This window comes from Eschrichtius robustus, chromosome 3 (genome assembly GCF_028021215.1).
Source record: "Eschrichtius robustus isolate mEscRob2 chromosome 3, mEscRob2.pri, whole genome shotgun sequence".
Lineage (NCBI taxonomy): Eukaryota > Metazoa > Chordata > Mammalia > Artiodactyla > Eschrichtiidae > Eschrichtius > Eschrichtius robustus.
Genome location: NC_090826.1, coordinates 78,972,713 through 78,999,878, shown reverse-complemented (window position 1 = coordinate 78,999,878; position 27,166 = coordinate 78,972,713). Strand labels below are relative to the sequence as shown.

The 27,166-nt window shown below is 40.6% G+C and overlaps 1 protein-coding gene across 2 annotated transcripts in view; it reads right to left on the bottom strand.

The window, feature by feature from the left end:
* LRRC8B (leucine rich repeat containing 8 VRAC subunit B) overlaps positions 1–27,166 on the bottom strand; it is a 73,520-nt gene that overhangs the window by 26,829 nt on the left and 19,525 nt on the right. Inside the window, exon 1 of one of the 2 annotated variants that reach the window (XM_068540252.1) lies at positions 7,870–7,907. The exons of the other annotated variant lie outside the window; for it this stretch is intronic. The gene's annotated coding sequence lies outside the window, so the exon portion shown is untranslated. Of the gene's footprint in view, positions 1–7,869; positions 7,908–27,166 lie in introns of those variants that run through there. 2 annotated transcript variants of the gene reach the window in all.

Genomic DNA, 27,166 nt, shown 5'->3' with positions numbered 1-27,166 from the left:
TTTCCAGACCATATTTTTGCAAACAATGAGGATCCAATCCAAATCAGATCTCTATTTCTAATATACAAATGTACTAAATCAGTTCAAAGAAACAAAGTTAAAAGTAAAGGATTTTATGGTCCTAATCCCATTCCTTTAGCTTTTAAACATTGTTAAAAAATCATAAAAGCTTTTCAAAGCAGATGAATTCATCTGACAATCTCACCCCAAAGTCTCTAAGACTGGAACAACAACACTCAAGTTAGCCAGTCTTTACTTCCCACTAGTCCTTATTTTACTTTGAAAGCATTTCCAAAACAACCAGTGAAAAAATAAACAAATGATGATCAGATGGTATTTAGAGTCATTGTATGATGAGAACTGGATGCTACTTCAAAGCTCTCTGTCTCTGGCCCCAGGCAGGGACACAGCCAAACAATACAGAATGGGGTTTCTCTATACTACTCTCACTGAAAATTGATTTTAAAATCGCCTTACATCCTTTCAAAATGCTTAGTCCTACTTCTTTCTCATCAAGATGTTTCCTGGGTCTGGGCTTCCCTGGTGGTGTAGTGGTTAAGAATCCACCTGCCAATGCAGAGGACACAGGTTCGAGCCCTGGTCCGGGAAGATCCCACATGCCGCAGAGCAACTAAGCCAGTGTACCACAACTACTGAGCCTGTGCTCTAGAGCCCACAAGCCACAACTACTGAGCCCGCCTGCCACAACTACTGAAGCCCATGTGTCTAGAGCCCATGCTCTGCAACAAGGGAAGCCACTGCAATGAGAAGCCTGCGCACCACAACAAAGAGTAGCCCCCGCTCGCCGCAACTAGAGAAAGCCGGCATGCAGCAACGAAGACCTAACGCAGCCAAAAATAAAAAAATAAAAATAAATAAATTTATTTAAAAAAAAGATGTTTCTTGGGTCTAACATATATCTAACTGCAATTTTATTTTGTCTTTTTTTTTGTTGTTTAATATCTTTACTGGAGTATAATTGCTTTACAATGGTGTCTTAGTTTCTGCTTTATAACAAAGTGAATCAGCTATACATATACATATATCTCCATATCTCCTCCCTCTTGCGGCTCCCTCCCACCCTCCCCATCCCACCCCTCTAGGTGGTCACAAAGCACCGAGCTCTTTGAGTTCTCTCTCTGAGAAACGATGCATTAGTATCCAGGATTAATTTGCTCCTTTGCTTTATACTATTATAAATAACCCCCTGAACCACTCACTCTTCAGAAAACTGATGACAATTACTTAGCATTTCTCAAGCACTTAAATGATCACTAGCCAGACACTAGCTTTGAGATCTAGAAGGGAACTAGGATTCATCTAGTAAAGTGTTTCTCTAACATCAACGTTCATAAATCACTGGAGAGCTTATGAAATCACAATGTGTGTGATAGGTCCCACCCTTGGAGTTTCTGATTCAGTAGGTCTGCATTAGGCCTCAAGAATGTGTATTTCTAACAAATTCCTAGTTAATGTTGATGTTGCTGGTGCAGAGACCACTTCTTGAGAATCACAAATCTAAGAAATCACAAATCTAAGACAGTGGTTCTCAACTTCGGCTTCACATTAGAATCCCCTGGGGCACTTTTATAAGAAACTTAAACCCAGGGCCACTCTTAAAGAACACTTTAGTTGGTCTAGGTGAGGTCAGCAATTTTTTTTTTTTCAAATCTCCCAGGAGGAGAAGCTCACAAGATAGATTGGCAATGAAATATCTGGGGAAAGTGCCTACCTTTTAAGTCTTCCTGAAGTTTCAGATGTCTAGAGTGCTCCCCCTCCCCACAAACTACAAAGTAACAGCTACCATCAACTAGAGGAACCTTCAGAGACTCAGGTGTACGGTAGGAGAACACTGAGTCACTGAGCTAGAGAGATTTGCAGGATGGATTTGAGGAGAAGGATTAGAAACAAGGGGGTGGCTGAAAGGCTATTTCAATCACGTGGGCCAGAAATAATATGGAGAACTTTTGTAATATATTTGAAAAGAAAGCAGTGAATGAAATAGTCACTGTAAATGAAAATTCAATGCCACTTAGCAACATCAAATGTCCTAAGAGAGGTCCATGGAGAAACAGGGTCAAAAGGATTCCGATTCTGATCCTATGGTATTATAGGATCTTCCACAGTTTATAGCACATGGTGTACAGTAAGTATTTGTACAATAAATAACTGAACGTACAAAAATGCAGAAGGCAGAAGAATATTTCGTTCACATGTTAGGCAGGGTGTATCTAAGATGATTAAGCCTTTCCACAGAGAGGCTAGAACTTGGAAGCATATAGATGGGAAGGATTTTGGCTAACTATTCTGCATACTCCAAACCTCAACAGCTTAAAAATAGTTTTATTTCTTGTGATTCTGTGGGTGGTTCTTTTATTTCCTGGTGTTGGCTGGCACAAAGATGGCTGGAAGGTCCAAAATGTCCTCATTCATCAGGTTGGTAGTTGGTGCTGACTGCTGGCTGGTACTTTGTGTGAGACTTCTTGTGGCTGTTCGAGTGTCCTCACATAGCTTGGTGGTTGGGTTCTAAAATAGTGCATTTCAAGCAAAGAGGCAAAACCTGCAGTTCTTTCATGGGATAGCTCTCAAAGCTACACGGTGTCATGTCCACTATATTCTATTGGTCAAAGGAGTCAGGTACCAGCCCAGATTCAAGGAGGCAAATGCCTCCTCTCAGTGGGAAAAGAGGCAAAGAATGTGCAGCCGTGTTTAATCCACTGCAGTCTACTCTCTGCCCACAAATGATTTACATTCCTCTCACATGAAAGCCTCACCCTCTGCCAAGCCCCCCAAACGTTTTATTCTGCTATGGCATCAAGTTCAGGCTTGAAGTCTAGGATCTTGTCATCTAAATCATGTCCAGGATGCTATGGGACAACACCCTTAAGATTCTTAGAAGCCCTTCTATCTAGCTGAGAAGAGGCACTGCCTTAAATCTTTTTGAAGTCTTAATACAGGGTCCTATACCTGTTGCCTGGCTTTTATTTGTACCTTAAGACCAAGTTTTACTGCACTAGTGCTGCTCTGGATCTGATCTTTCAACCTGAGGCCGCTTCTTACTTTGAAAGAAACAGTTTTATTCACGACCCCAGAAAATTCTGGATTGGAAATATGTCCTCTAAAGTCTACTTAAAATCTGAACCGTTTCTTCTATAATTAATCTCTCTCTTACAATACTTTGGTCATAAGTGGTTTTAAAAAGTCAGTTGGTACTTCCAAAATTCTGCTGGGAAATCTAAGCTAGATCCACAAATCGGTTAGGTTCATTTTCTATCTTCCATGTTACTGTAAGTGTCAATCTTAATTTTTTTGTCAATACATAACAAGGGTACCATTTTATATCCTCCAATAGCAATTTCCTCACTGCTCTTCGAGCCACCATTAAGAATCTTCTGGGACTTCCCTGGTGGCGCAGTGGTCAAGAATCTGCATGCCAATGCAGGGGACACAGGTTTGAGCCCTGGTCCGGGAAGATCTCACATGCCATGGAGCAACTAAGCCTGTGAGCCACAAGTACTGAGCCCGCACGCCTAGAGCCGGTGCTCCACAACAGGAGAAGCCACTGCAATGAGAAGCCCACACACAGCAATGCAACTAGAGAAAGTCCGCGCACAGCAACGAAGACCCAATGCAGCCAAAAATAAATAAATAAATAAATTTATTTTTAAAAAAAAGAATCTTCTTTTTTAAAAACTTTATTTATTTATTTATGGCTGTGTTGGGTCTTCATTGCTGCGTGCGGGCTTTCTCTAGTTGCGGTGAGCGGGGCCTACTCTTCGTTGCAGTGCACAGGCTTCTCTTTGCGGTGGCTTCTCTTGTTTTGGAGCACCGGCTCTAGGCACGCGGGCTTCAGTAGTTGTGGCACGCGGGCTCAGTAGTTGTGGCTCGCGGGCTCTAGAGCGCAGGCTCAGTAGTTGTGGTGCATGGGCTTAGTTGCTCCACGGCATGTGGGATCTTCCCGGACCAGGGCTCGAACCCGTGTTCCCTGCATTGGCAGGTGGATTCTTAACCATTGCGTCACCAGGGAAGTCCAATAATCTTCTTACTTCCCCTTCAGGTTCACTGCTACCTGGTCTCAGAGCCAATGCCAGATGTTTTCTTGTGGCAACACCTCACTTCTAGGCACCAATTTTTGTTTTGGTTCTTTATTGCTATGTAACAAGCCATCCCGAAACGTAGCAGCTGAAATAACCATTCATCATTTCTGATGAATCTGTGGGATGATGAGGCAGTTCTGTTTCATGTGGTGTTGGCTGAAGGTCCAAAATGCCTCAGTCACAGGGCTGGCATTTTGGCTGGCTGCTGGCCTGGAGCTCAGCTTCAGCTAATGACCAGGGGCTTTGTCACTCCTCCACACATGGCTGTTTAGGCTGCCTCAGAGCAAGGTGGCTAAGTTCTAAGTAGGAACATTACAAGCACACAAAAGCAGAAGCTACAAATCTCCTTAAGGTCTAGCCTTAGAAATTACTCCACACCATTTCTTCCTTTTGATGGGGCAAAAAGGAAACAGATCCAGCCCAGATTCAAAAGGAAGGGAAATCCTTTTGCAGCCATCTTTAATCCTATTTGCAGCCATCTTTAATCCACTATAGGAAGTCAAGAGCATTTAAGTAGTAGATAGTGCCACAGAAATGAATAGTAGATAGTGCCACAGAAATGAATTAATTCTTTGAAAGAATTTAGTGAGTGAAGAATAGAATCTCTCTCCCCTTTATAACATATCAGATGCGGAAGGACTATCAGACAAGGAAGAGTAAAGGGGGATAGAATAGCAGGGTCAGTGAGGTAAAAAAGCAGCACAGTGTTTCTGGAGCACAGAAATCAAAGGGTCTGACATCATAGTCAAAACAGAGAAACCAAAGGAGAATAGTGATGTGTAACTATCATTCTGCAGCTTCTTACACAAAGCTGTAGAGTGGAAATGGATCTGTGAAACAATCAGATAATATGCTAAATATTAGAAAAATTACCCGTTATCATCTAAAGTCCCAGGAGAAAGTTACTGAATACGACAATTAAGAGCACGTGAACAACTCTAGAAATCCTAATTAAATCGGAGTTGTTGAACTTTAAGGAACATTGTTTCACTATTCCTTGTTTCTGATGGTTATGAAATACATCGTGCATTTAATTTAGATGGCAATTGTGTTTTTAGAAAAAGACCTCTCAATTCTTTGATGCTTTAAGTAAGCTACCAGATTATCTAGACTACATTTAAAATGAAGAGAAGCTGCAGTCCTATTACTGTAATATTAACACTAGAGCATAAGCCACCAGTGGCTACATAATTCCGAGAATCTGTAAACAGACAGCAACTTCAAACCCTTCTCCGCCATCTTCATTGTTTATAAAACTGTTCTCCTGACCCCCTCCCATCACCCCAGAGTCAGCAAGCCATAAAGTCGAGCCAAACCCAGTCCCTGTGCAGTCCCTGGGGAATCACACACGCTCTCCCTTCAAATGACTGGCCGATAGCAGTGATCATCAGTCCATTTGCTTCTACAGTAATTCTTCCATAGGTGACCTACCTTTCACAGCAGCAGAATCATATGGACTATTTAACCCAAGAAGAAACCACAGAGATCAGAGTCTAACTCTTCACACATAAGGAAACTAAATTTCAAAGATGTTCAAGCAGCTTCTCTAGGGTCACAGGGTAGTAGAACATGGGCTTAAGGCCACCTTGCCTAATTTGAAAAGAACTGGGAGGTTGAGAGCATTGCTTCTGGTCACCTAGCCTAAGTAATAATAGGGCTTATTAATAAAATAAAACAGGGGTTTGGAACATGAAGTTGCAAAAATAGTCCAGAACATTTCTGTGTTATAATTTTTTAAAACTATAAATCAAAATGAGATTTTTTTTTTTTTTTTTTAGCTCTGGGACACACAAACCAGTGTATTCTAGAAATACTTAAACATATGATTAAGCCACTAGTCTTAACCCTTTCTCTAAAGTTAACATTTATATACATTCAATTATGGAGGTCAGGACTACAAAGGCATACCAAGGAAATATGAGGCCTTGTTTCTGCTTTCATGGGATTTACAATCCTATTGTGGAGAGAAGACATGCATAGTTGAGAATTAGCAGCACCATCTTATACTGTCATTTCAGTGCCAAAATGAGTGGGATGATGGCCAAAAGTAAGCACTGCATTCGGTTCTACACAAACAAAATATCCAAAGAGAATGGGTGAAACGTTACTGAGAATGGTAAAGAAGTACTTGTCAAACAAAGGTCAGGATTTAGTCTGTTCATGCAACAAATATTTAGAATGTCTACTATGTGCCAGGCAGAGTTCTAAGTGTTAGGGAAATATAGATGTGCAAGACAGACAAGATCCCTGCTCTCAGGGACCTTACTGTGTAGTAAGGAAAGAGAGAAAACCAAATACACACACATGATAAAATCAGAAATGTTATGAAGAATACATAGCTACTTTAGACTGGGGAGTGAGGAAAGGCCTCTTTAGAAGGACTACCATTAGAACAGGGATCTAAATGGAGCCTACCAGATGATGATACTGGGTAAGATCATTCCAGGGAGAAGGAGCAAGAAGCTTAGGATGTGTGCAGATCAGAAAGGAGGACACCTGGCTGGAATGTCAGAAGCCTGGGGAAAGTAGAGTAACAGAGGGCCTGCAGTCAAGATAAAGAGTTAGGATAGTAAGTAGTATAGGAGTGGTGGAAAAGCCACTGAAGAGTCATAAGGAGAGAAGTAGCTGATCTATTACTAGCTTTTAAGAATTCACAGTCAACTCAATGAATCAGCAGGGAAATGCGGATATACTCGAGAAGTCCAAGTATCTACCTTCATCTGTAAAAAGAAAGGTGTTCAGAATACAGCAGGGGATAGATCCACTGTCCTCACCACTGCTTTACCTGGACTCTATGTTCAGAGCTGGGTGACACAGCTTTAAGACATATGTCATATCCACACCACTGGAGAGCCATGCAATTTAATACAGTGTACAAATTAATCATTCATCATGTCAAAGTCAAAAGCTCTGCCACAGAGCTAATTTAAGATTAAACTTCCACAACTGTAAAAGATGAATGATGTTTGCAGGAAGCAACAGGATATAGAACTTGTTTATTTCTGACTTACCTACTCTAGGAAAGCATGACCATGTTTTCATTACGGAAACATGGCAAACCAATTCTATACATTAAAAATGCTACCCTAGGGACTTCCCTGGTGGCGCAGTGGTTAAGAATCCACCTGCCAATGCAGAGGACACGGGTTCGAGCCCTGGTCTGGGAAGATCCCACATGCCACGGAGCAACTAAGCCCGTGCACCACAACTACTGAGCCTGCATGCCACAACTACTGAAGCCCACGAGCCTAGAGCCCATGCTCCGCAACAAGGGACGCCACTGCAATGAGAAGCGCGCACCGCAACGAAGAGTAGCCCCCGCCTGCCGCAACTAGAGAAAGCCCATGCGTAGCAACGAAGACCCAATGCAGCCAAATTAATTAATTAATTAATTAATTTTAAAAAATGCTACCTTAAACAAAAATCAGAAAAATATAGACATGGAGTCATGGAATCTAAGTCTCTCATAGACATTTATTATATTCCTTAGATCTTTAATGTTAAAAAAATGACAAATATCAAACACATACACATATCCTTTCCTACCTACAAAGCCAACAAAGGATAGGAAGATGACATTTTACCAAAATGTATACAGATTTAATTTTCTGTTTAATTGGTTTAAAAACATCAAACGGACTTTACTCAAAACATCTGTAAGAATAGTAATCTCTTTTTACACACTAAGTATTCAGTACTTATTTGCCCCAAGCTACCAGTGTAATAGTAATTATCTTTGCCATGTGTTCACAATTCAGAATATTAATCTTACCCTATGAATGCCTGGTCAACCGGAAACTCTGCAATTAGTTTCTATTTGAAAAATTCCTAAAGAGAAATCATAAACATATTGTTATATTTTATGCATCATAGGACTTTTTATCCACTTTAAAGACAATTTTATCCACTTTAAAGACAATTTATGCACTTACGTGGTTCTAAAGTTTCAAACAGCTATAATAACTTTATGAAACATATAAAAGATAACTTTTTTAAAAAGCCACTGCTGTTAAAGAGATCACTTTCTGACCTCTTACAAAAGGTGTCAAATAAAACCCAGGGAGAGAAACAAAATCACTGTCACAAGCTACACATTTAATCCCATCAGCATGGCAATTTACAAGGCATAAAATATGAACTTTAAATTTTTAATGAAGAATGAGGTAAGCATTATGAGGCACCACTCATTTTATAAATAAAAGATAGAAAAACTCACTGAAAATATCTATGCTTCTTACAGAAAATAGGAAAACATGGGGAAAAAACAACTTAATGTTTAGGATTGTTTTCCCCTTCCAGTTTTGTTTTTGTTTTTGCTGGCCTGCTAGTTTTACACAACTATGCCATTATAAAATTCAGTGTTATGATATTGAGATCTCTGTTTGCCTCATCATTTCTCAGAGGCTTTCTCGATGTTGTTGTAGTTTCTCGAAACATCATTTTTGAAGCATAATAGTTCATACATGGTTATGTCATAGGTTACAAAATCATTTCCCTACTGAATCTTGTTTTCCCTTTTTATTACTAATAATGCTGTAAACATCTCTAACTCTGTTCATATGATTTCCTTTGCATAGACCTCCAAAAGTAAGAGTAATAGATCAAAGAGCATGAACATTTTAAGGCTTCTGATATATAACATCCAATTACTTCCCAAGAAGATTATACTAATTTTCTTTCCTGTAAACAATATGAGTAGTACCCTCACCAGATGTGGGAATCATCATTAAAAAGAAAAGTCTTCGCTAATTCCACACATGAAAAGGATCTTGTTGCTTTATTGTGCATTACTTTGAATTGGGTTGAATGCTTCCCAACGTGTTTTAACGATGAGTTTCATTCCTCTTTTCTGTTTCACATTTACCTAAACCAGAGTAATATTTTGCGGAGAAGATATAAATGCAGAACTTAATGAAAGCTCTCTCACAATGACAACTTGTCATCTCAGAGTGCAGCCATTGCTGTCAAGTAAAAAAACAAAATGTAGCTCAGTTTCTTTACCCAGCCTAAAATCAAATCACTCAAACTAATTTTAGAAACAACAGCAAACATTATCACCTTTCTTCCTCCCCAGCAGCGAACCGAAGTATAAGTTGCAAGAATGAAATGTGAAAGTACTAAATGGCGACGCTTCTAAGAATAGAAATAAACAGTCCATATTAGGCAAGATCAAAACAGGACTTGGACTGTCACAGTAATTGTGACAGACCCAGCTGCTGAGGAAGCATCAGTGGGCTCCCCAGCTAGCTATGCTGGATGGGGGTTATAAAACCCGCTTTACCTACCCTCTGAAAAACATTTACTCTCCCCAGAGGCAAGACACAAGATGTGTATTTTCACTGAAAAAATCAATTCCAAGATAACCTAAAAAAATGTATCCTGGAAGATTTGGAGATGACAAGCCTAACACTGAGAGCTCCCTTTCTCAAATAAGAGCTCCTTTCAGAAGGTTCCCAGTGAGGGACACAGAAGGGAACGCTCCCAAGTGACTGTGGATTAAGGAACAATAGGGGGTAATCAGCTTTCTGATAGAAAAACAAAACGCCCCAAGGCTTTTACTTTGAAAACTGAGAAGTCTGGGTGCTCTTATTTCCTTCTGGTCAGTGGAGACAGGGAGATTGACAAAACAAACTCCTTTGTAGTAAAAGCAAAGGCCTACTATAAAATCTTAGAATCTGAGAAAGGCTTTCCATTTGGGAGAATTTGTCTTTCAGTGATAGATTCCTTTTAAGATTTAGCAAGAAGTCAAGAATCTTTGCAGGTCAATATGGCAAGAATCCCTGCAATGTCACACTTATTCAACCTGCCTTGTGCAATTCCATAAGATTAAGGCTTTAGGTTGCGTAAAATTAAAGTATCCTATTTTCATCAATTTGAAAGGTTCAGACTCTGAATACCAGATTTACTGAAGAGAGGGACATTTCACTTCACCATCGGTCCCACCCTAGGATCACTCCATGAATCACCGCCATGAGCCACACTGACCTCCACAGGCTGCGTTCACTGCTCTTCCCTCTGCTTCCCTGGAATACTTTATCAATAGTTCTCTCACACTGTTTCATGACATGTAATAAGCTACTGCCTCAAGTTCCTTGAGGACTGGGGCAGAATCTCATTTACCTATATTCTCAGGATCTATCCCAGCATCTCTTTCCGAGGCTAGGTTAAGCGCCTCAATATTACGGCAGCTTCCCTGTACCAATTCATCAATGGGGTGTTGAAACATCTTTGGAAAGTTAGCTAAATTAAACTAAAATAGTATCTACCAGACTTTTCTCAGGGATTGTTCAGAATGTGGTTGGAAGGAAAGACAAAGAGTCTGCTACTTCTGGTCAGTTGAGATCCTGGCAACTGGCAGAAGTGGGAACTAGAGGGGCTCTTTGGCTACCCTCTTCTCTCTCATACAGCTCCTGGCTTCTCTTAAAAATGTGAACAAATATTTAACGAATAGCAGTCTGAAGTGACATCAAATCATTAGCCTGCCCAGAGTAACAAGTTAATAGCCCACCTAGGGTGCTCCCATGTCCCAGTTCTGCCCCTGCGCTCATCATAAGTATTGAGTAAGCAATTATTGAGTGAACCAATAATACCAGATCAGGTTTCCCCACCCAGTTAGGAATCAAGGGTATGGAGGAGCAGGCCTGGCTCTCTGAAAGATCTGTGCACACATCTGGGGTACAGACACGGTGGGCCTGGAAGGGTGATAAGCAAAGCAGTGGGGACAGAGCCTCAGGCATTTCCATCTGCTCCTGACAGGTACAGAGATTCAGAGGCAGAGGCTAAGCCTTCACCCTTCAGAAAGAAAGGAGAAAATTTCAAATTTGCCAGCTTACTCACCAAACATGACATCTGACAAATCTGAATGCAGAAGTGCTGTCAAATTCGGCCTGACTGGCTACATTATAATGACAGTGAGTCAATTTGAATCAGTGATGGATCAATGGATAAATGCCACAGCAGTCTTAAATGACCTTAATATCACATCAAATTATAATTTCAAAATTCTTCTTTTGTACAAATTAACAGTATAATGCAACAGGAATAATGCTGGGACCAGCGGAAGCGTCAAGATACCACCCAACAAGGATACCGTGTGCCATGCTGTTCTGTGCCCATTTCTTGTCCAGTCTACCTTCCCCCAACACCACAGGCTCTGGGAAGGTGAGGACTTCCCTTGTCACCCAGGGCCTGCCACATATTAGATGCTCCCTAAGTATCATAGTTCCACAACCCTGTGTGCTATTAACAAGCTAACAATATTTCAGGTACAGGGGTGGTTTCAGTCTCATAAAAGCAGTAACTTCTGATAGGGATCACTATAAGGAATGCTGTATCTGCTCGACCATACTGTTAACCCAACAACAAAAATCAAATTGCCATGCATTGCAAATCAGACTAGTGTTTACGTCAAGCTAACTTCTAACCACAAAACACAAAAGTTTAATGTTCACCAAGTACTGAATGACCGTTAAACACAAAAGATGTTTAAAATAAACACTGCTACTCACTCAACCCCCTCCCCTCAACCCCCAACAAGTACTTGTTCCATACCTGGTGCTTCTTTGGCATCGAGCGAATGGTGAGTGTTCTACCGTTTCTATTAAACTGCATCACAAATAGCTGATCAGATGCCTCCCTGCCTCTCACTATGAGCTCTTAGAAGAGTTCAGTGTGCAAGACAGCAGCTAACACACAAGAGATTCTCAGTAATTGTCTGTTGAATGGAGAAAGGTGGTGGGAGGTGGAAAGAGGAAAGCTACCATTTACTGGGCACTTAGTGAGGTACGTATTATGACCTCAACTCTAACGGTGGGAAAGGTGAAGATGGGAGGAACTGAGAAGCTTGCTCAGGCTCAAGCTCACAAAGGAGAAGAATTCACACCAGCTCTGACTAAGAGCCATCTGCTACACCACCTCTCCAATAAGCTATGTTAAAAGGAGTTTTACATAGAATGTGACATCGCTTAAAAAAACACCGACAATCTATCTTTTAGAGAAACTGAAAGACACAATCTAAAAATCAGATCTATATAGTTTTCCTGTTCATTACTCAGTATTCCATCTAGTGAAACAGAATCAACAACTGCTTCCTCCATCCTGCTTGCCTCTATTAAGTAATTAAGATCAACATGAACAGGAGTGCATCCTACTGGCACAACCTCTTACAGAGAAACATTCACCCACCCCTGTAACGACAAGAGGAATAACCCAAGTTTAATCTGTATTTAAATGATCTTTTACATGGGTTTTCTTCCTGGCCTTCCTATTAAAATGTGGTTAAACTAAATTTATGCCATATCACTTAAATACGACCTTCTTTCTGAATGACTTAATAAAGAAGTATCGCATGTCTTCAATCTGTTAGTTACTTTGTAAGGCTTAGTGCTTACCAGACACTCTTAGGAGGAAGGGAGTATAGCAGAATGGTTAAGATCAAGTTCTGACTGTGTCATTTACCACCTGCTTGATCTTAGATAAACTAAGTATCAATTTTCTCATGTGTAAAATAGAGATAATAATGGAGTTGTTGTAAGAATTAAATGAGATAGCTATAAATCTAATGTTTAGCATAGCAGGAGGTACAAAGTAAATGCTCAAAAATGATAATTTATTAACTGAGTAGTAGGTTTATTTAAAGTGAATTCTTTAAAGGTTGGCTTTAAATTACCCTGTAAAGAGAAACCAGACTGGATATTAGGGGGTTTGGTTTTCCACCCAAGCTAGAGATTTCCATGCCACGTTTTGCAATGTGTCACATGACTCCAGTTACTAGAAAGTGTTGTGCAATATAAATATAAATGTAATTTACCTCTATTATTTAATACATGACACATAGGGAAGACCAAGTATCGTGAAGCCAAAACAATACAAGGTGATGCAACATTTGTAAAAAGTTAACCTGTGCAAGTACCCTCTACTTTTTGATGCAATGCCTGCCTTCCCAATCAAGATTCATGCTTCAGACAAGTCAGATATAGCCAGAATCACCCAAGGCCATGTTTTAAAATCTATAATCACAGATGCACAACAATGTGAATGTGCTTCATGCCACAGAACTGTACACTTTAAAATGGTTAAAATCGTTAATTTTATATTACATATATTTTACCACAAAAAAAAATCTATCATGTAAAACAGGAAGACTGTTCTGACTGCTTTAAAATGAACACAAATGGATTACACAAAATAAATATACAGCGGGCCCCCATGTACTAGAAAACATACCAACACATAAAAATATTATTTTACTGTGTCAAATTTGCTTTGTCCATAATTCATAGGTTATTATAATAAATACTAAATATTTCATTATCAATTTTTTGTTACCTTTAATTGGAAGGATTTGGGTGGGGGAGATATGATCTCACTAATTTGCCTAGAAAAGGTGTGGGTCTCTTTTATACTAGGTAAACAGCCATATATGAAGCTAACACATTCAAATATCGTCTAGTGACTAGCTAGGTAAACACACACACGAGATCTTTTTTTTCTCCTAAAATAACCACTGAAGCACCCACATGTTTACAACAACCATTAATAACTTGAGATGAATTTGCAAAGTATTTGATCCTCTTGTTAATCTTCTTTTATTTAGAGGTCAGTTCAGCAGAAAGCATCTAGGACAGCCTTATAGGGTGCGAGTTGGGGTGAGGGAGAGGTTGGTGGTAAGGCAGAGAGATTGTGTGTGTGTGTGTGTGTGTAAGTGGTTAGAGAAGAGCCATCATAATTCTTTACCTTAGTGATAGCAGACATACTTATCAGGCACTTACACTAGTCAATCAATCAATCCCTGAGGCTTTCATAATAACACGTATTTTTGTAGGACTGCCTTGTTACTTCCTTGGTCTCTGGATTATGTGTGGTAGAAATGTCCATTCAAGGCACGAGTGAATAAACGTCGTGATCCGTATCAAATGAGAGCCAATTTAATAAGAGCAATAGCTGCTCTGCCTCTCTATAGGGCTATACTGAAGAAGGATGAGGGGACTGTAGTAATGAAACGGGATGTTTAAATGAAGGAAAGTAACCATCACCATGGCACACAGAAGAAGACTATGAGGCATCACACCCTAACAGAAAGAACCCCTGACTAGGTGTCAGGAGACCCAATTTCTACTCTCTACTTCACATTTAACTGACAGTATAGTGTTGGGCAAGTCATCTCACATCATCTGACCTGACTTCCCCCTCACTTGTCATGTTCGAGAGAGAGACAAATGGTAGCTGGACCCTCCACTTCCTGCATTCCACTATCCTGCGAGTTGATGAATTGCCGCTGGAGCTAAGGGAGACCTAATTTGAAGAGACTCCTATGGAGTGGTGAGAATCAAGAAGGGCTTTGAAAGAAGAAGGTGACAGCACCAGGAAAAGCGTTAACTCGAAGATGGCTGCTGCATGTTTCCTTAGAAAGAGAGCACACTGAATGATCTGCAATTGGAAACTAATAAATTGGGCTGGCCAAAAAGAGAGAAAAAGTGGGTCATAGCAAGAAAAGAAGGTCATCAGGTCAAGCATATGATGAAAGCATTGATTTTAATTGAAGGGAAAAAGGTAAGAGGGAACCTTGGAAGGGTCCTAATACTACCATCTCTCAGGCAGCGGGGTTCGCCAGGATTCAGTCACTGACCAGTAGCTTCTCTGCTCATGCACATGCTCTCCTGGGATGACATCCTCTATTCTTAAGAATTATCCAGGGCTTCCCTGGTAGCGCAGTGGTTAAGAATCTGCCTGGCAAAGCAGGGGACATGGGTTCGAGCCCTGGTCCGGGAAGATCCCACATGCCGCGGAGCAACTAAGTCCGTGCGCCACAACTACTGAGCCTGAGCTCTAGAGCTCGCAAGCCACAACTACTGAAGCCCTCACACCTAGAGCCCCTGCTCTGCAACAAGAGAAGCACTGCAATGAGAAGCCTGTGCACCCCAACGAAGAGCAGGCCCCGCTCCCTGCAACTAGAGTGAGCCCATGCGCGGCAATGAAGACCCAACGCAGTCAAAAACAAATAAATTAAATAAATTTTAAAAAAAAGAAAAAATAAGATAAAGGAATTATCCACCACCTCCCTGTAGATGATCCCCCAAAATTATATGACAAGCTCAGCTCCCTAGTCCTAAACTGCAGAATCATCTCCCCGCTATCTTCCCAGCTATACACTGAGATGTGTAGAAAACTTAAACTCAGCATGTCCCAAACTGAACCTGCCATTTCTTCTCACACCCACACCAAATCTGCTCTTCCTGAGTGCCTGAATATTGGAAGCAACATTAACACTGATAGCTGAATGATGCTGAAGGTTGACAGCAACATCAAGAGCTCAGGCACCTAACCCCAAACCTTCTTTTCCTCTATTCTCTGAAATCAATTGGTTCTTTTCTTAAACTACTCCCTTCTTCTGCATCCCTGCTACCACTGCCTTGGGTGGAGCCTGCCTCATCTTTGGGGAAGACGGCTGAAATATTCTCCTCTCTTCCCTTCCTTAGTCCCATTTCCATGTTGCAGCCAGAGAGCTCTTTCTAAAACACATCACCTCCTGATTTGGTTATTTGTTATTATAAGGACAATGTCTCAGGGAGGTGGTGGGGGGCAGCAGCTGGCACTGGCACACGATGGAAACGAGTACTATCCAGCTTCTCTTGTGGTTTTATTAGCTCTTGCTATTTCCTTCCCAGGAATGCTAGTGTCTGACCGCAAAAGGCTGGGCAGACTGGACATATTCTGTGATCACCACTCACTTGAGGACAGCTGGAGTAGGAAGAATCACATGGCCACACGGCTCACCCTGGGCACGCACACAACCTCACAAGTTGGATATGGCTGCCTTTAACTTCAGCTCATGCTGCTCGTGTCATGGATTCTGATACAGTTTGGACTACCGCTGTGAGGGGAAGGAATTTTTAAAGCCTCTGGCTCTGTTTTTATCTACATGTTACTGGTGTCTATGCTCCCAGATATCAGGCATTTTTACAGAAGTTTTATTCTACTTCCTGGTCAGCAGCAGTCATCGGTAGGGCAGTCAATTCTGGAGGCACAGAGTGATGATTACTCCTCCTGCTGCGATGTTGCCCTGTGAATGTTCTGGAGCTGCTTTAGGTAACTGCAAACTGCCCACTTTTTATTCATCTTCATATCTTTTGTTCCCCTAACCCTCCACTCCCCCCACAAGTGAGGGTAAGAGGTAGGGGCTGGTTTTCTCTGCTCCCGGTGGGGAAAACATGCCCTGGAACGATTCCAGGCCTGTCTCCACCGCCATCTGCATGGGCTAAAGCAAACCACTCGCCCAGTCCAGGCCGCCATGTCCTTGGCTTCAAAACGTGGCCAATCATACTGGCCCTGAGCTGACAGTAGTGGTAAAAGAAATACTGTGGAAGCATTCTGAAATCATTAAAGGTGCACATAAATGTAAAGGGGAACTCATTAGAGAAAACCATTTTTTTTTTTTTTTTTGCCAGTAAAGTAATTTTAGAAGGGGATGCTTTTGACCTTGCAGCATTATCCTAAACTGAAACAAAACAACCCATGAAGTGAGCCTTATTGACACCATCTTGGTTCCAAGGAAACAAAACGGCAAGTGTTACAAGGTCACTGACACCCCCTCACACTTAAGTCCTACTACAAAGTCAAAAAGAATTTTTTAGAAAGGCACAGGGGTCCAGGTAGCAATATGTGACCAAAACACAAAACTGGCAGTAGTCTCTTCACTGTGAGAAGACAATAACCTGAGCAGAAAGTTCTTCTCCAAATCCACCTTGCAATAATGGACTGAAAATGGACCATTCACACTATCAACTAGGGATTTAAAAAAGCAAGAAAAAAACAACACCTGCAACCTCTGGCTCACAGTGCCAATGAACTGCAGCCATACCTGTCTGCCCAACGCAGAGAGGACTTTTAAAACATTACGGTCAGCCAAGACTGCTTACCTCTTCCAGCTCCTATTTTCGCCAGAAGAAGGTGTGGAAGTAAAGGATTGCGCAAGAGCATTAAGAGAGAAATAGGTCAGTTTCAAAAAAACCAGCTCTTATGTCATCTATGTTTCAGGTAAAAAGTCCACTTTCACCTTGGTGTTAAATCAGTGCTTCATGTTTGCAACTCGGTTAATGGCTGCTGGTGGTCAAAAATATTGGTTTTCATTTGCTCCTCTGCTGGAGCAGAAAAATGTCTGGTCTCCATTTAGGGTAAACATAGTGAGTTGTCTCTTTTTCTGACATTACCTTCTCTGACACCACCTGGGTGTCCTGCGATGCAATCCTATCCTGATACTTAAGTTAGTGCAAGATTCCACAGGTCTAAGTGCTCAGTCCCACAAGACTGCCCCCACTTTAGATGCCAGTCTCAAGTCCCAGGTACTCAGATTACCCACACTTTTGTCCAACTTAATTACAAATTCAGGGGCTCCCACAACCCCCTCCTCAAGGTTGACAATTCACTAGAACGACTCACAGAACTCAGGAAAACACTTTAGGTTTACAGGTTTATTGTAAAGGATACAACTCTGCAACAGTCAAATGGAAGAGATGCATAGGGAAAGGTATTTGGTGGTGTGTGTGGAGCTCTCATGCGCCGTCTGAGTACGCCACCCTCCCAGAACCTCGATATGTTCACTAACCTGGAAGCTCCCAGACTCTGTCGTTTAGGGGTGTTTCTGGAAGTTTCATTACATAGGCATCATTGATTAAATCACCGGACATTGGAGACTGAAAATCTCTAGTCCTTCCCCCGTCCTCAGAGGTCAGGGGGTAGACTGAAAGTTCCAACCCTCTAGTCACCTGGCTGGTCCCTCTGGCAACCAGCCCTCATCCTGAAGCTCCCTAGGGGCCCACCCAGAGTCACCCCATTAGCACAAAGCCAGGTAAGGCTGAAAGGGGCTCACCATGAGTAATAAAAGATGCTCCTGTCAGGAAATTCCAAGGATTTTAGGAGCTCTGTGCCAGAAGCTGAGGGCAAAGACCAAATATAAATGTATTTCTTATTATACCACTCATAGCCTCCCACTGCATGAGAATAGTCTTACAGGAGGGCTAATTCTTATTCAGACTAGTTGCAATTTGAAACAGTTCCAAGCAGTCCACTTAGAAGGCCAAGCTCACCTGCAAGGGCCAAACAGAGCAGGCAGTCATTTAAGCCACCGGACGTCCTGAGTTAATGACTTAGAGAAGTTATGTCTTAAGGGACCCCTTCTCTGACCAGGGCCTTCACAATGTGTTCTTTTAGTTCTCTATTCCTTGTTTTCACAGCACTTAGCACACACCTTCGTGTAATTGTTCAACAGAGGTTTACTTCTCTCCCACTAAAGTATAAGCTCTAGGAGGTCTGGTCTACATGTCTCATGCTCGTCATTGTATCCCCAGGGCTTAGTAGGCAGAAGCTGCTAGTAAATATTAAATGAACATTAAAAGAATTAAAATTAGAACCCCCTCCCCCCCTTGCTTGGAGCAAAGACCAGAACAACTTCCTATAATCACCACAGTATCTTATCTTCAAATCACCTAATTCCACATGACAGGCAAAGGTCCCTGAATCCTTTAGGAGATAAAGTCTCTATTCCAGCCCTATCAAAAAGAGAAAAGAGATTTAGCTTAGCCATGGCCTTAAGAATAATTTGAAGCAGCTCTGGGGATACTGAAGTGATAAGAGTAAGGTCAGGCTTCTAAAAGAACCCACAAAGAACTAACAGGAATCAGGTAGATTGTCCACATTCCAAAGAAGGTGAGTGGTAGGGTTTCTGCATATTGGGTTGGCCTTGGGCTTTAGAATTCAGAGGACTCTGCAGCTTCACTTGGTGTGAGCAAAGAAGAGAAGCCATGTTCTCTCTGGAACTGTGATGGCTTCCCAGGAAAAAAAAAGCCACATTCCCAGTCTGGAAGTTTAACACAAGACTTCTAAACGAGGGTGGGGCGTGGTCTGGCTCAGTGACAAATCCAGCTGCACAGCACACATCATCTCCTGTCAGTGACCTAGGTTTCTCCTTTGTGCACAGCAAATGAATCTACGGTTATTTCTTAGCAACAAACTTGAAGGTAGAAGGATTGCAGCAAGCAAGCTAATGGTGTCTTTTCTTCCTGTCTCCATTTTTTTCCCCCTAGCCCATACACAAGAAATAACATTTTTCTATTTACATTTGACAGCATCGTGTGTTTCCATTGTGGGAAGTCTTATTCACTGAAGGAAGGCAACAACTTAGTCACTGTTAGTTGAACAGAGATAGAAATGAAGAGGGCCCTATGTGCCACCAACTTGTGTCATGGCCAGAGATGGGGTACCAAGAGAGTATAGGATTGTCACATCTTGTGTCCACTAAGTGTCCTCAACAATCATGACCTAGCTTCTGCTGGGTGCAAAGCATCATCTTCCCAGATTCTGAAGGGGACGGAAAGGTGTCAAACTTAAACATGAACTGCAAAAAGACCTTATGCTTTGGTAAATAAAGCATGAATACAAGAAAGGTCAAACAAATGGATTACACAGTTATGTTTTAAGGCAATATATGCCAAAGAAATAATAGTCATTGCACAGGTGTTATGAGTTGGACCAAGAAAAGTGCATAGGATTTATATAAATGGGAGGTGAAGGGATGAGTGGTAGAAGGGAGGATTAGTATTTTATGTGAAGGAATGAGGAACAAACAAACAATAAAGGAACAAATAGGAGGAAGCCAAGGTGAATTTAAGGAGTTAGTGAAGAGACATGTGTGGATTGAGTGGAAGTTTTGAGACAGTAATAATGGAGATAAGAGTGGAAAGTAGATTTGGGTCAAATAAAGTCTAGAATGTCAGGCTAAGAATTTTTCAAGACACAGCTCAGCCCTTAGCATATAACAGGCACCTGAGAAATAATTGTTTTCAGATAAAAATATCACTTGTAGAATTAATAGTCATATATTTTTATGAGAGCAGAAAGGAATTTAGATTTGATCATACAAGCAGTAGGGAATCACTGATGGTATCTGAGCAGAGGAATGATGGAAAAAAATACATTTAAGGACATATTAGTGTATATTAGGGAAATTAATTTGAAAGCATCAGGAAGAATTCATTGGAAGGGATCTGAGAATGAGAGCAGGAAGCCTAATTCTGTATTAGGGTATATATCAGATCACCTTGTAAAATAAAACATAAAGGACTTCATAATTAAAATATCAAGTAGAAAAGTAGTTATGCTTAAAAAAATTACGCTTTCAGATTAGCCAGTAAAATGATGCAACTGGACAAAACAATTAGATTTTGAGGGAGCAGACTTTTCCTAAAAGTCTTAATTGATGTTTTCAAAAGAGAAATGGATTTGATTAGGTTTTCTACACTAGATGGTACTTGAATACTTTGGTGGAAATTAGATGCATTGGGATAAAAATATCAGTTTTAGAATTAGTAGCCAAATATTTCATGCAATGTTATAACACATAAGAACAGTCATTTAAAACACACACACACACACACAGTGGTGCCTGATACACTAGTGGCCATGTTAGATACACCCTGAGCAAGCCATCAGCCCAAGAGTATACTAGGCCTTTCTTTTGGAAAAATCATTAGGCATTATGTCACTCATCATGCAATCAAACCTCTGTTTAAAATCAAGTTACAATTACTCTAATTATGGGCCTACATTTCACTTGATTCACAGCTGGTGCCTAATCAAACAGTTCTGTAGGCTTCAACACAAGGTAACTTAATTAAATTCAGTGGCAAAACGTTTTGTTTTTTTTTTCCCCCTAAGCAACTGACTTACCAATTTAGGCAACAGAAATCTTATTTCTATAAAAATTACTACATGAACTAAATCTAAATCAAACCAAAATGCATCCATTAAAAAACAATATTCATGGGGCTTCCCTGGTGGTGCAGTGGTTGAGAATCTGCCTGCCAATGCAGGGGACACGGGTTCGAGCCCTGGTCTGGGAAGATCCCACATGCCGCGGAGCAACTAGGCCTGTGAGCCACAATTACCGAGCCTGCGCGTCTGGAGCCTGTGCTCCGCAACAAGAGAGGCCGCGATAGTGAGAGGCCCGCGCACCGCGATGAAGAGTGGCCCCGCTTGCCACAACTAGAGAAAGCCCTAGCACAGAAACGAAGACCCAACACAGCCATAAATAAATAAATAAATAAATAGAAAAGGATAAGCCCAACTTTAAAAAAAAAAAACCAATATTCATGTCTCATAAATACTTTATTTAAATATTTCCCAGCAACAGCCTTGTGAGGACAAACCAGGAAGTGAAACCAAATATGATCACATTGTGAAAGCAGAGTAAAATGAAAGAGTACATTTGGAATTAGCTGAAGCACTATTAAGATTTCATTTAAAAACTCATTCCTTTGGAAACATCAATTTAATGAAAGCAGTAATAAGAGAAATTGCAAAAGCAGAAGTCTTCATTTTGTTGTCTGGCAATGTCCCTCAATGCAAATGCCTTTTCCTGTGGCCAGGCTGGCTCATCTGAAATGCTAGGTTTACCCGCCCAACCTGGTGAACCGAGAACAGGGTTAAGCTATCATTTTCCTGCTACTAAGTCAGCCCTGCAACAAAACAATCACAGTCTTTAATGACTTACTTTGGAGAAATGTACCTTTTGCTTCTAAGGTAACAAGCAAATCCCATTTCTCCTGTTTTGCTGGGATTACTGTCATTCCCTGTATTTTACTCTAAATTTATAAACTCCTTTAAAACAGGAACCATATTTTACTGTTGGATTAGTTTGTTTTTTAACTGAGTATGAAGACTCAGTGACCCAGACATAGCAAGAGTTATAAATATCTAACGATTATTCTTATTGTTCAAGGATAGTGTCATCAAACAAGACTTGTCACAGTTCATATTTTCCTTCTAATCAGAATCATAAATCCCTGCACTCCACCACCATATCCCTCATTCCTAGAAGGTTGCCTGTGGAAGAGGCAGCTAGAAGATACCTGTGCAAAAACAGAATGAATTCTCACTATTATTTTTTATTCTTATTTTTGATTTTAAGCAGGATTTGAGTAAGCTTAATATGAGAAATAATGCAATGTTTGTACGGGTATTTCTTAGCAATCTAAATAAGGTAGTTCCTAAACTACTTATGACTTCAGCAAGTAATCAGGTACCCCCTGTCAGACACTGCACAGACACAATGCAAATGCGAATATCAGTGATACTCTGCAGACAAAGCAGACACACTGCTGCTACACACGAGAATGAAATTTAAAGGGAAAAAAAACTATGTAAGTAGTGACATCCATTGGCATGTATATGTGCCTGTATAAACATGTGTGCATAATAGTATACATAATCATGTGGGTAGTGAATTCGATAAACATTTGCGAGCCTACTCTATGCAAGAAGTGTATTACTCCTAAAAGATGAGGTAATTCTATTGCCATCGTGTAAATAGACTGAAGAGACTGCCTCAGAGTCTAATGAGTTCGTCTATGAACCCATAAAGTAAGTCAGTATGGAGGCAGGCCAGTTGCCTAGGCAGTCTCCTTCTCTCTGGTCACCTCATTTTCTCCCGGTTACTCTCTCACTCCCTGTACTTTCACTCTAGTGCCTGATACTTTATGCTTGTAATTACTGGATTCTCTTGACACGGGAGAATGTGTTGAATATTTGCTGTGGTGTGGGCTAAATAGGACAAGAAGGAATGACAGTCACTAAATGAGAATTCATTTTACTTCTGCATTTCACCTCATATCTACCCTTAAAATACTCAAAGTTAGGGAGATGGGAAACATACACAAAATGAATAGGGAACAGGAATACATATAATCAAGGATTAAACAGTATAGTTGAGACAACAATGAGATACATCTGCATAATGCTTTAAAGTTTATGCAGCATTTTTTCCCATAAGTCATTTAAATCACTCACTTGACTTTACGATAAGGATACCAGCTCAGAGAGAAAAAAATAAGCTGCCTAAATCAGATGTCTGGTGAACAAGAGCTTGATCCCATAACTGACACCAAATACCGTGTTGTTCTCACCATCAGAAGCTGCCTGTCAAAAAGGCCAACAATTATAGTTCAGGGAATGGAGAAAGCAGCACGGGTGACGTGCATCTGAACCTTTCGGGATATGCAGGAGCTAGATCAGGAAGAAGACCTCCAGCTGGGGAAGGGCAAGAGCAGGGAGTCTTGAGTGGGGAAGAGCAATGAGGCAGCAGGTCCCACTGGGGAGGGAATCTTCATAGCCAGAGATGACTTCACAAATAAGTGAGGCACTAAGGACAGTTAGGACTTAAGATTCCAGAATGAAGAGTATGGCTTGACTTGACTCACAAAAGAGAACCATTATAGATTCTAAAACAGAATGCAAGCAGTGTTTTAGGAAAAGTAACCTACTGGGGCATGGGAGATACACTGGGGCAGGAGAAGGGAGGGGAGGCAGAATGGAGGCAAGGGTACCAGGTAGGATCCTACTGCAGTAATTCAATAACTGAGTAGTCAGGACCTGAACAGGGGAGTGTCAGTGAAAATGACAGGAGTGAATTTAAGTAGCAGTAACAGAAAAAATCAGACAAGTATTGGCTGATGGGAGAGATGAGGAAAGGAAATAGGAATAAAGTTGGGTGAAAGGCTTGATCATAAACTGTGAGTTAATATTCCAATATTCATTGGAAGATCAATGAGCAATCTGGTGAATTCGCTCTTTCACTATGAATCAAGGATAATTTACTAACATAATTAAGGTTTTATACCTTTATTAGGGATTTGGTGTAGCTCAGTTTTGACCAAGTACTGCTCTTGGGAGTGAACCCTGTGGAAAAGTTGAAGAAGGTGAGGTAAAAAGGCCATTTAGGTTCAGATCATAAAGAGACTTGGGTACCATGCTATGGAATCCATAAAGGTTTTTATACAAGGAAGTGAAATGATCTGGTCAGTGTCAAATTTCACATTTAGAAATTTAGTATTTGCTGCTTTGGTAGCAGCATGGAGGGTTCATTAGAAGGGGGAATGTACGATATAGGTTAAGAGACCAGATCAATAGTCCAAGGGATAAAAATAAGAAAGAAGGCTTGAACTAAGATGTGACTAAGCGTGAGGAGAAGGGGGGGATAAAAGCAAATAATTTTAAGCACTTTTAAGTACCAATCATTCTTTAGTACTTTCAAGCAGGTACTCTGCTAAATAGTTTATGGGCATGGATTCTAGAGTTACTCAGGTGTTGATCAGGACTGGTGGCAGACTAGATATTAAGGAAAGCCAAGACTCAAGGACAAGAGACCACCCTGGTTTTGGCCACAGGGTCAATGGTGAAAACTGGTCAGTGGAGAAGGCTGATGAATGTGGTTTTTAAAACACTGAGTTTGCAGTACCTGTGGGTCATTTAGGTGGTAAGGTCTAGTAGGCAGATGGAAATAAACTGGAGCCCTGGGGAGAGGAGAACATATGTGTTTGTTAGACTGTTTGTTTTTGCTGCTGACCTTGGCCAATGTTGGATTTAAAGGCTTGCACTTGGTAATTTGGAATAGAGAAGTAAATGTAGACTGAGTCCATCTCCTGCATAAAGGAGTTCATTAATACTTGCCTTTGTGAATATTTCTATTTAAAGATGAGACAATTTAATTTTTTTATGAAGGCAATCAAGTTGACTGAAACATAATGTCTATATGTTATAAAACACACACACACACACACACACACACATCTCTTTGTGTGGCTTCTACTTGTCTGCCCAACTGGAGGTAAACAGGACAGGAAGATTTTAAATAACTTCCAGCCTCCCTGTTGTAGGTGCTCACTACCATCCTGATCATGAATGGCCAACTCTCTAACAAAATGTGTAAGGGCGTATTTTTCATTGTACTTCAGTGTAAAAAAGCTGCTCTCCCACGCTACTTAAACTTCATTTTGTGCTTTAAACCTACTGGTTGGTTGTAGAAACAGTGAATGTATTTAGCTCATCAACAGAGTTAACAGAAACAGGAAGGAATTTCAGATGTGGTATGTTTTGTATTTTTATAAATATTAATCTTTCCTTTGCTAGCTTTGATAGAACTGGGAAATGTATCCTTGGGGAATCCAATTCTGAAGAATACTTCCTGTTTTGTTCTTCTCTATGTAATTTATCTCTGTTTAATGTACTATATAATTATTTTGTCTATTTTCTGTGTCTACCCACGAGGCAGTAAGCTCTAAGAGCACAGACCTTTTATCTGTAAGGTTCAATGATGTATCCCCAGCTTTTAACTCAGATAGTAGGAGCTCAATAAATAATTGCTGAGTGAATAAATCACAGTCCTGTGATTACTGTACTTCAAGAACTTGACATGTGTTTTTCCTTAGCAATCATGACTCAATCTCCATGTCCCAACTTCATCTTGAACCATGCTTTCTATTTACATACTCCAAAGAAATTCTTTTAGGACCTATATCATGGTGGGATCCTGCAGGGCATTGAAGGTTATTGGTACACAGAAATGAACATGGGGAAAACTGTAGCCAAGTGTCAAAACCTCCCAGGTTCTCCAGGTGATTCCTCTGCGTGGTTCTGTCTTATAATGAAGAGTTATGATTCTTCAACCCTCCTACTCTGACTTCTGGTTTCCGGATCTCAATTCCTGTTTTCAGCATCTGCTTCAAGCTAGACTTCCTTTTGGTATTCTGACCCCAGGTTACCTGAGTTTGACATCTGTTATTTTCATTGCTTGACATTTTGATTTTGTGTGTGTCGGGGGGGGCGGGGGTTAAACCTAGAGAATGGTCTAAGCCTGTATTTCTTACACAGCCTAGAAACTCACATAACTTAAAATTATAAGATATTATAGACTACTTTCCCCTCAAGGTTCTTATTGCCCTTCCTTGTCCCCCTTATAAACCTAATAATTTCCGCACCACTCTGTCTGATGGGCTAATCACCGTGACCACTTGCATTCCTTATTCTACATAAATTTTTTTTCTGGTCAACTACATTTGGTAAGTAGGAATTATTATACAATCAAAGACACGAAGAAAACTACTACCATTCTCCAGATGTATATTACGAATGAAATTTAAAAGGACCTCAAACTTAGAAAAAAAGAGATGTATTCTAAGCTACAAATTTATGCTACAAATTATCCATTTGATGTCTAGATATATACTAGAAAAAATACTGTGCTTCTGCACTTTTTGTGAGATGTAGTCAGTACACAACCTAGGCTATGTGTTTTAAGTCATTGGATTGGGTCTAATTTAATTCATAGGCCAACAATTCCAAACACATCAATTTTACCAGCAAGGCAATGTTTAGAAAGGCTCTCTTCATCAGCAGAGAAGACAATTCACTTGACAGCACTCCTTTCTTGAGAAATGACTCAAATCAGTTAGACTGAAAATAAATCTAGAGGGCACACAGCTGTCATACAGCCCAAAGTAGTCCTCTGAGCAATAACTTGATTCATTTTTCCCTATCTGTACAACTGGTTCTGCAAACAGGATTGCAATCCAACAATGCATTTTTGCCCCACTGTGAAGAGAGAACTTTTCAGTGCCCTAGGGAAGGCTGTGTTGGATTCCTTTATACTTACAGGTATGGTAAACTGCACCTAGTGATTCCTTGATTTTATTTAATGAGAAACAGACATTTAAGCTCAATGATCTATGTCAACCAGTTACAAATAAGGTCTCTAAAATTAGAGAATAATATTTTATCAATGTTAGCATCAAAGTTTGAGGGACAGACAGGTACCAGACTGTCTCCTGGGTATAGGCAACTTATTTATTTATATTGTAACATTCCTTAATTATTAACTTTTTATTATGGAAAATTTAAAACATACACAAAAGTAGAGAGAGTAGTAGTATAATGAAGCCCATGTGCCCATCACTCTGATACAACAATCATGATACCCACTTCAACTGGATTATTTGAAACAAATTCTAGATATTATATTTTATCTGGCTTATTTCAGTATGCATCTCCAAAAGGTAAAGAGTTTAAAAAATATAACCACAATATCATAATCATACCCAATAGTGTGCTGGTAGGTATTTTACAACCAGTTCTCTGGCCAGGGGGGTGGGGAGGGAGGAGGGGGAAGGCCCTGATTTGTAGTCTTTGCCAATTTCCGTGGGTTTGATAAGAAATGCGCAGCACACATTCAGCACCTCGACTAT